The sequence below is a fragment of the Numenius arquata genome, chromosome 17 (assembly GCF_964106895.1).
Source record: "Numenius arquata chromosome 17, bNumArq3.hap1.1, whole genome shotgun sequence".
Taxonomy (NCBI): Eukaryota; Metazoa; Chordata; class Aves; order Charadriiformes; family Scolopacidae; genus Numenius; species Numenius arquata.
The window spans coordinates 11342278-11351043 of record NC_133592.1 but is presented as its reverse complement, the minus strand read 5'-3'; positions in this window follow the sequence as shown (position 1 = coordinate 11351043).

Sequence of the window (8766 nt, the reverse complement as noted above, 5' to 3'; positions counted from 1 at the left end):
AAATTCAGTCTTCTGTGTTCATTTCCATTTGTCTGGTCCTGATTAAGGAAAAAGCCCTCAGCTCCAACTCGGGCGTTTAACTGGGAGGCTCTTTTGAGTGAAGCTTTTAAATCGCTGTTCTCAAAGGAATACAAGGACGTTGGGGCTTCTTCGTTTGCGGTGTCCAATTTAAAACTCTCTGCAGGGGCCTGGTTTTCAAGAGTGAGAGTGCAGTCATTTCTAAAAATGCCTGGCTCTTTCCAGCCAGACACACTCAGATTCCTGCTCCTTGGCCTGATTTTTCAAACAGGCTCCAAATTTGCATGAAATATAGATTTTCTCTGAGAATGAGGACCCGGTATCATTTCTGCTATTAAAACCAACAGCTCTCAAGATGCTGTTTGTTTAAAGATCAGTGCAGGCAGCTGGGCTGTGAAGTGATGTGAGTGAAGTAAATATTTCTTTTGCAGGCACTGAAGGCCTGTGAGAATTCTGTCATGAAATTAAAATGGTAGCAAAATGTTGCATTCCTTAATGTTAAGGCTTACAGATGTTTTAGTTAACGAAGATGATGATTTAATGACAGTGTTGGCTTGATACTGTCATACCTGGGTTGATAGTATTAGCTGTTCTGGCAGGCAATGGGGGATGGCAATTTAAAGGTATAATTGTTTATTATTCTTCATATGCCACTAAAAATGTTTACTGCTCGTAGCATAATCAGGGTGGATCCTTCTCGGAGGGTGTCTGTGCACATACGTTGTGTGTCAAACACTCTGCAACTCCTGTTCCTACTGGGTGAAATATCTCTGCTCTTTATTAATAGAGTCTCGAGCAAAGGAATTAAGTGATTCCTTGGTCTTTTTCTCTGGAGTCAAGACGCGATGCTACGCAGCGATAAACACTCCAGCAGGTTCTACAAGCTCCGCAGCAATGCTCGCTGTGGTTTGGAAGGCAGGATCCCACCGCTGGAATGTGGGATGGAGAGGCAAAACATCTGCGCTTGTGCCAGGGGAAGGAAAACGGGAGTGGAGCCCGTGGGAGCGACCCAGGCCGTCCCAAAGACCCGTCTCACCACCACCTCCCTGTGCTCTACGAGGTGCTGGGTTGCTGAGATGCTGATGACTCCCCAGCAGAGTCCCATGTCAGCTAAGCAATTCCCATCAGACGGCACCAAACCTGTCATTACGGGTGGGAGGAGAATCCGTGTACCTATTGGGGAGCCAGAGTCCTGTTTCGGTGTGATACAAGGACCAAATCCCTCCTCACTCCTCCTGCACGAGCAGGTTCCTCACGGCTCAGGGGCAGCAGAGCAAGCCAGGCTGTCCCAACTCGCCTGGCCATGTCACCCACTGGCTCTGTGGAGGACAGGAGCTGGCACGTGAAGAGTAAAGGCTGGTGACCCATGCTTTCTGTTGGTGACAGCCAGCCAGGAGGCTCTGGCTCCGTATCTGTCACCTTACAGATGCGAAAACTGGGAGTGCAGGGTCTTTGGAGAAGTCCTCTCCTGCACATCTTTCTTTCCACTGTGAAGTGGCATTGCTTTATCAAAACCAGACTGAATTCTAAGTGTGGACACTGGCTGAACTGGTTTGCTCCGGCGTAGCCAGACGATGTAGGTGACTGCCCAGGGTGGTGGCTGGTACCCTGTAGCAGGGGCATCATCTCCCCACTGTGCTCTGTTAGCCCCCCCACCCTGGTGTCCCCACATGGAGCTGTGCCATCATGTCATAGAATCATGGAATCACAGAATGGTTCGATTTGGGAGGGACCTCTGGAGATCATCCAGTCCCACCCCCTGCCCTGGGCAGGGACACCTCCCAACAGACCAGGTTGCTCCAAGCCCCCTCCAACCTGGCCTTGAACCCCTCCAGGGATGGGGCAGCCACAGCTTCTCTGGGCAACCTGGGCCAGGGTCTCACCACCCTCACAGCAAAGAATTTCTTCCCGAGAACTCATCTCAATCTCCCCTCTTTCAGTTTAAAACCGTCCCCCCTCGTCCTATGGTCCCCTCCCTGATCCAGAGTCCCTCCCCATCTCTCCTGGAGCCCCTTTAGGGACTGGAAGGGGCTCTAAGGTCTCCCCGGAGCCTTCTCTTCTCCAGGCTGAACCCCCCCAACTCTCTCAGCCTGTCCTCACAGCAGAGGGGCTCCAGCCCTCCCAGCATCTCCGTGGCCTCGTCTGGCCCTACTCCAACAGGTCCATGTCCTGTGTGGCCACCCATGTGGCCACATCCATGTGATGTTGGTGGCCCCAGAGCTGGAGGCAGCACTGCAAAGGGGTCTCCCTCGAGCAGAGCAGAGGGGTGGAATCCTCCCCCTCGTCCTGCTGGCCACGCTGCTGGGGATGCAGCCTAGGATGCAGGGGGCTTTCTTCCCAAGAAGGCAAGCTCATCTTTCCAAGCACTGCTCTCCTTCCCATCATGACCTCCCGGCACATCTCTCACTGGCGCTCGGAGCTGTACATGCTGCTCACCGGTATGGCCACGTCCCCGGGGAGCCCCTGGAGCTTTACAAATGGCTGTGACCTACATGGATGTCGCTGAGGAGCAGACGTGCAGAGCGACCTGTGCCACCAGCAGTCGGGCTGCATTTGGGAAACACGAACTGCAGGCACAAATTTCCCCATGGCAGGAACATTGTATTTTACCACGTGAATGTATTTATTACGCTGTCGTTAGTCATAAAAGACCAGCTAATGATGGAGATCTACAGCACTGGTGGACGGAGTCGGCCCTAATGAATGTGCTATTGCCATAAAGCTCTGAGGAGTTTCGGTGCCCCCCCCCCCCCCTTGACCCAGGCAAAGGGAGCTGATGTTTCTCCAGGGATATCAGCCAAAGCAAATGTGTCGCTGGCAGAAGGGGAGTTTGCACACCCCCGGCATCTGCTCCTGACCTCCCTGCCCCTGTATCTGCCTGAATTCTCCTCGGGAGGAGGAGCGGCCAGGGGCAGAGAGCCCTCCTTTTCTGGTACCTCTCATCCGTGCAGGCTGAGGATGCCCACGAGGAATACCAGTGGCCATGGCCCTGTGGAGATCCTGGCTGGGTGCTGGGTCCGTACCCTACCCTGTGGGGTCTGGGTTGTGTGATCTCCCCTGGGAGAGGGGGAACCTGCTGCAGCCCTTCACAACCTCCAGCATCTTCAGCTTCCTCGTCCACCTGGACGTACCATCCCTGGCTGCTGGCAGAGCTCCTGGAGACCCAGTTATCATCAGACCTGCACCACCTCCCCATCGTTCCTCACCAACAGACCTGCCCTGCCATTAAACTGGGTTTCTGCTGGTGCTCCCTGCTCTGCCCTGAGCAGAGGGGTCCTGCCTCCCAGCACCAAACCGGTGCTTTCTCAGTCCCCTGAGGTTCCTGACTGAGCAAACATGGAGCTGAATGTCCTCTGCGAACTGGTTTTGATTACCCTGGAGATACCTGTGGTGCGAGGCTGGTTCCCACCCAGATCCCCTGCGCTCCCCCAGCCTGGGAGAGCCCCAGGCAGTTTCTGCAGCACAAACACTGCTTGTGGCTGGTTTGTCGGGGCTGAGTCCCCCTTCCCACCTCCAGCTCCTGCTGCGGAAATCCCATCATCTCGCTTCAGAGAGGATAATGGGTGAAAATAGCCGGGAGAAACGCGCTCCGGGAAGCAGCCAAGGACCATACACATGCTTTAAAAACAAAGTACTGTTGCTGCAAAACAACGTGCAGCGGTTCCTGCAGCTCAGGGTGAGCCGCCGGCCAGCCGTGTTCAAAACCGACGGATGGAGCATGTTGATCGCAGTCCATCAGCACGAGGCGAAATCCCTGGAAAAGCAGCATTTACCTGCCTCAGTGCTGCTCCTCCTCAAGCACACTCCAAAAAAAAGGCAGGGGCCATGCATCTTTAATAGGGGTGCTAAATAACTTAGTTTGCTATCTATAATTTAATTAGAGTTGCAGAGGGTGAATAAGGAGGTGTCTTCTGCAGGAGGAAGCTTTCTCCTTCTGCCGTGAGCCGTAAGAGCAGATGTCACCATTGGGTGGGGGGTTGGTGGTGGTTCTGTAATCACCCCCCCGATAACGGAGCCATCAGATGATGAGCCCTGTTTGGCCAGCAGAGCAGCACTGGGTATTTCCTTGGGACATAAAGAATTTCTTAAAAAACATCTCAGGCTTCGATCGCTCTCGTTTGCACCCAGAAAGCTCTTACCATTACGAAGTCTGCCAAGGCCTGCACCAACATCACCCACCACCCCAGTCTGCCCGGTACTTGGGCAGGGTGCGGGCAGGGGTGCGGGCAGGGGTGCGGGCAGGAACACAGGCAGGGAGATGGGCAGGATGAAGGCAGGGAGATGGGCAGGGGTGCAGGCAGGGACATGGGCAGGGTGTAGGCAGGGAGATGGGTGGGGGTGCAGGCAGGAATACGGGCAGGGAAATGGGCAGGATGCAGGCAGGGAGATTGGCAGAGGTGCAGGGAGATGGGTAGGGGTGCGGGCAGGGTGCAGGCAGGGAGGCAGGCAGGGGTGCAGGCAGGGTGCAGGCAGGGTGCAGGCAGGGAGGCGGCAGCAGCAGGACCATGCTGGCTGTCCCAGCCCCACCTGCCCCCCCCGGCTCAGCCAGCCCTGCCCGCGGGGTGCGAGCCCGGGCAGCAGGACGGGGGGTGTTGAAAGCCCGTTTCCACCCCAGTGCACAGATGTTCCCAGCCCGTGCCAAGAGAGCGGGAGAGGCTTCAATAAAGAAAACATTGTCCTGTGGCAAAGCCCAGCGAGCGTGTACAAAGATTTCTCTTCTTTTTTTTTTCTTCTTTTTTTTTTTTTTTTTTTTTTTTAATGATTACTGTGATTTGGCAGCATGGAAATGGATTTCTGCAGGGCCCGAATCGACTCAGCTCAGGTCTATTCAGGATATTTTTCTTGCGCTCATCCGAATATCCAAGTGCCTCCCTGGGGTAGAGGCTCTTGCCCAGCCAGAGGAGACGTTTCTAACGCCGGCCCGGCCCGGCGTCTCTCTGATCAAACCCCGACTGCCACCGTTGTTCTATTCATCCCGGCAGCCTGGTGTCCCAGGCACCGGGACGGTTCACGCTGGAACAACAAGGAATTTTCCATAATAACAAACGGGCATTTTTTCCCTGCTCTCTTTGCATTTGACATTTAGATTTTTCCCCACCCCAAATTTGCTCCTGGTACGTGGAAAACGGCAGCTTGAAAGGCAGAAGCTGGAGACAACCAGGAGCTCCCGAAAAAGGCATTTTTTAGCGAGAAAGTGCTGACGCAACCCAGCGCTGCCGGCGCTGCAGCGCCGATAAATATTTGATTTCCCCCTGAATTAGGAAGGCGTCGTGTTGGGAACGGTTTGAAGAAGAGGGAAAGCCGCAAATAGGCTCTCACGGAAAGGAGGATCAGCACAGGGAGCGTTCCCGGCGCTCAGGCCAGCGGACGGGTGGCTTTGGCTCGGAATAAAGTGGCGTTACCTGGGGGAAAGGTACCGCTGCCTGCTCCCTGCCTGCTCCCTGCCTGCTCCCTGCCTGCTCTGGAGCTGGGAAAGATGCTGCTTTAGCATCCCAGCAGGGTTTTAAGTCGTTGGCCGGTGCCTGCTGTTGATATTCCCGGCGGAGGCATCACCGGGGCAGCCGGGAATCAGAGAGTCTCGGTGCTGTTTAACTGCTGCCCGTTGTCACAGGCTGACAGGGAGCCACTTTTATTATCTACTGCTTTCTAATTCTGGCAGGTTTGGGGTTTTTTGACTTGACTCCGTTTGGCTGTCTCATTTTAGACCATTTCCCTTTCACGTCTTCACCAGGTCTCCCTTTCTACCCAGCCCCTTCCAACCAGCGCCGGTTTCTGATCTGACTCACTCTGGCTCTCTCCCTGCCTGGGTCCCCTCGCTTTTCCTTCAGGCTTTTCCTTGCTTTCATTACCAAGTTGCTTTGGATTTCTGGTTCCACTTAGCTCAGCGCTGAGCCCCGCTCGGGTTCCCTCTCTCGCTCCCACCACCGCTGGTTTGGCTGGGGTGGGATGATGCTGCCGGGCTCGAGTGTCCGGCCAAAACCAACTGGAGAGAAACAACAAGTACTTTAATTTTCGATGAGCCAGCAGCTTTCTAGATTCGATAAACTCCGTTCTTCCCACACTGCGTGAAGCACAACCTGCCTTCATTAAATAATTCACATGGAAAAAAATCCCCATATCATCATGCAAATGCTCTGGTGGATGCCCATCTCCATCTCCTAGGGGTTTGGAGCAGGATGATGCTGTAAGGAGGGCCGGGAAGCTGCCCGGGGAGTGCCCAGGGCTTTATGGATTGTGCCTTTTCTACAGGAGAAGGGAACCTAATTTTAAGGACGCCTTTCCAAAAGGAGCGTTTTATATCTTGGCTTTGTAAAGATGGATTTCACAGCATTCTGGCCAGGAGGATGCTGAGAAATGAGCTTCAACCCTGGGTGCAGAGCCAGTTTGAGAGTCAAAGCTCTGAGCTTGCTGGTGTTTGTAGCCAGAGTTTGGGCTCTGCTGGTCCCCGACTGCCTGAGCCAGCGAGACCCTCCCGCAGTCCAGCAGCTTTCCTCAGCCAGGCTGGGAGCATCGAGCCAACACAGTGCAAGGGGCTTTCTCCAGGGCCAGATCGTGATGGATGCCAGGATGCCACTGTGCTGCATCCCACCAGCCGGCCCGGTCCGAGTGCTGCCAAGCCTAGGAGCTGGTCCCCCAGGTCACAGGAGGGTCAGCTCCATCCCACCAGGCAGGACTGCTTCCCACCTTCATTCCCGTCCCACTGGGAGGAGAGACAAGAACCAGTGCCCAGGCTGGCCCCAGGGCAGCAGCCCCTCGGGATGGACATCTGGACGGCTCCTAGAAGGGGGCTGCTTCCCTGGGAGCACCAGGTTCTTAGGGGACATCCCGTACCCATCAGGGCTGGCTGCGGTGGGGAGGAAAACATCATCACGGCTCAGTCCTCTCTCCCCTCTGGAGAAGCAGCTCCTGAGCCTGCTGCACCCCGGGGCCATAGAGCTGTCCCCAGAGGGTCCGAGGGCAGCTGATCCCCTTCTGTCTGCTCGGCACTGCCAGGCCATGATGAATTTTGTCTGAGATCACGTCTGGCCCCGGCGGCAGCTACAGCTCTCTGCCCGTTGCCTCTCTGCCCTCCTCCATGCCCACCACGCTGACGGCCGCTGGTCTGGCATCCCCCAGGAAGGTCACCGTCTCCCTGCCGCTCATACCCGGGGCGCAGGGCTGCCCTGCCCCACAGGGAGGAGGGACCACGACATCCAACAGCACCTCCTGGCCCTTCCGCCAACACTTTGCCCCATCTCTTCTGAACCCGCATCACCTCCAGCTGCGCCCAGGGCAAGGCTTGTGGTACATCGCCATGCCCGGCGTGCCCGTGGGGCAGGGAAGGTGGGGGTGGAGGGGCTGCCTGGCACAGCAGGCCCTTCTCTGCGGGAAGGGGAGATGCTGCTGGAGGCTGCCTAGACCCACAAGGATGGAAAAGAGCCCCCAGCACCCACAGCTACACTCAGCCCCCCCAGGGACTCCCTCCTCAGCTCAGCTTCAGCCTTGGCAGCCTTCCTTGTGCCGCCTGGTGCCATGGCATGGATCCAGCTGACCCAGGGGACTGATCCAGCTGAAAAACGCCTCTCAAAACCACGCACACTGGGTTTCCTCTGCTGGCTGTGCTGCAGGTGGAGAGCAGGGAGCTGACCTGGTGGCCTCAGCCATCCTCTTGTGTCCCCACCTGGCCACGCAGGGAGGGCTCAGGGGCTGATCCCTGCAGCTGGGGGAAGGTGGCACTGTCCCTCCCCTGCCAGGCTCTGCCAGATCCCAAAGGAGCACCCACACGTGGTGCCAGCCAGTGTGGGGCGGGCAGGAGGTGGCTGAAGCCCCAGCCTCTGCCAGCACTGGGCTGGTGACCCTACTTTTGTGGGTCTATGTGGACAGAGCCCCTTCAGGTCCCAAAACCTCAGTGTGGTGGCTCCAGAGGTGACCATTGTCCCACAGTCCCAGCTAAGAGCACCAAGAGGTGGCAGGATCAGGGCACCTCACAGTGATGCTGTGACACCCTGGGGTGATGCTGGGGGAGAGGCGGATGCTTGGGGGGGGGGGGGGGCCAGGCATGGGGATGGGAAGACACAATGCATGGCTGGGACTCCTGGTAAAGCCCTGGGGCCATGGAGGGAGCAGAGGGCTGGGGCACTCTGGGGTGATGCTGGGGGTGGTGGTGGTGGACATGGCTGGGACTCATGGGAAAGCCCCAGGGTGATGCTGGGGGTGGCAGTGGATGCCACTGGGGGGACATGGCTGGGACTCTTGGGAAAGCCCTGGGTCCATGAAGGGGCAGGGCGCTGCGGTACCCCACAGTCATACTGGGGATGATGGGTGACATGGCTGGAGCTCCCGGGAAAGCCCTGGGGTGATGCTGGGGACTGGGGACGGGACACCGAGGGGACATGACTGGGTCTCGTGGGAAAGCCCTGCAGCCACGGAAGGGGCAGGGGGCTGGGGTACCCCGCGGTGATTCTGGGGGTGCTGGGTGACATGGCTGGGACTCGTGGGAAAGACCCCGGGGTGACGCTGGGGGGCAGTGGGCTGGGATACCCCGGGATGATGCTGGGGACAGGGAACTGGGGCACCTCACAGTGATGCTGGGGACAGGGGGCTGGGGTACCCCGGGGTGGTGCTGGGGGGAGCGGGTTGGGGTATACCCCGGGGTGATGCTGGGGACACCGGGTCAGACGGGGCCCGGCCGCCTCTGCCGCCCGCCGCCAGCGGCAGCAGCAGCTCCCCGCTCCCTCCTCCTCCTCCTTCCCCTCCTCCTCCTCCTCC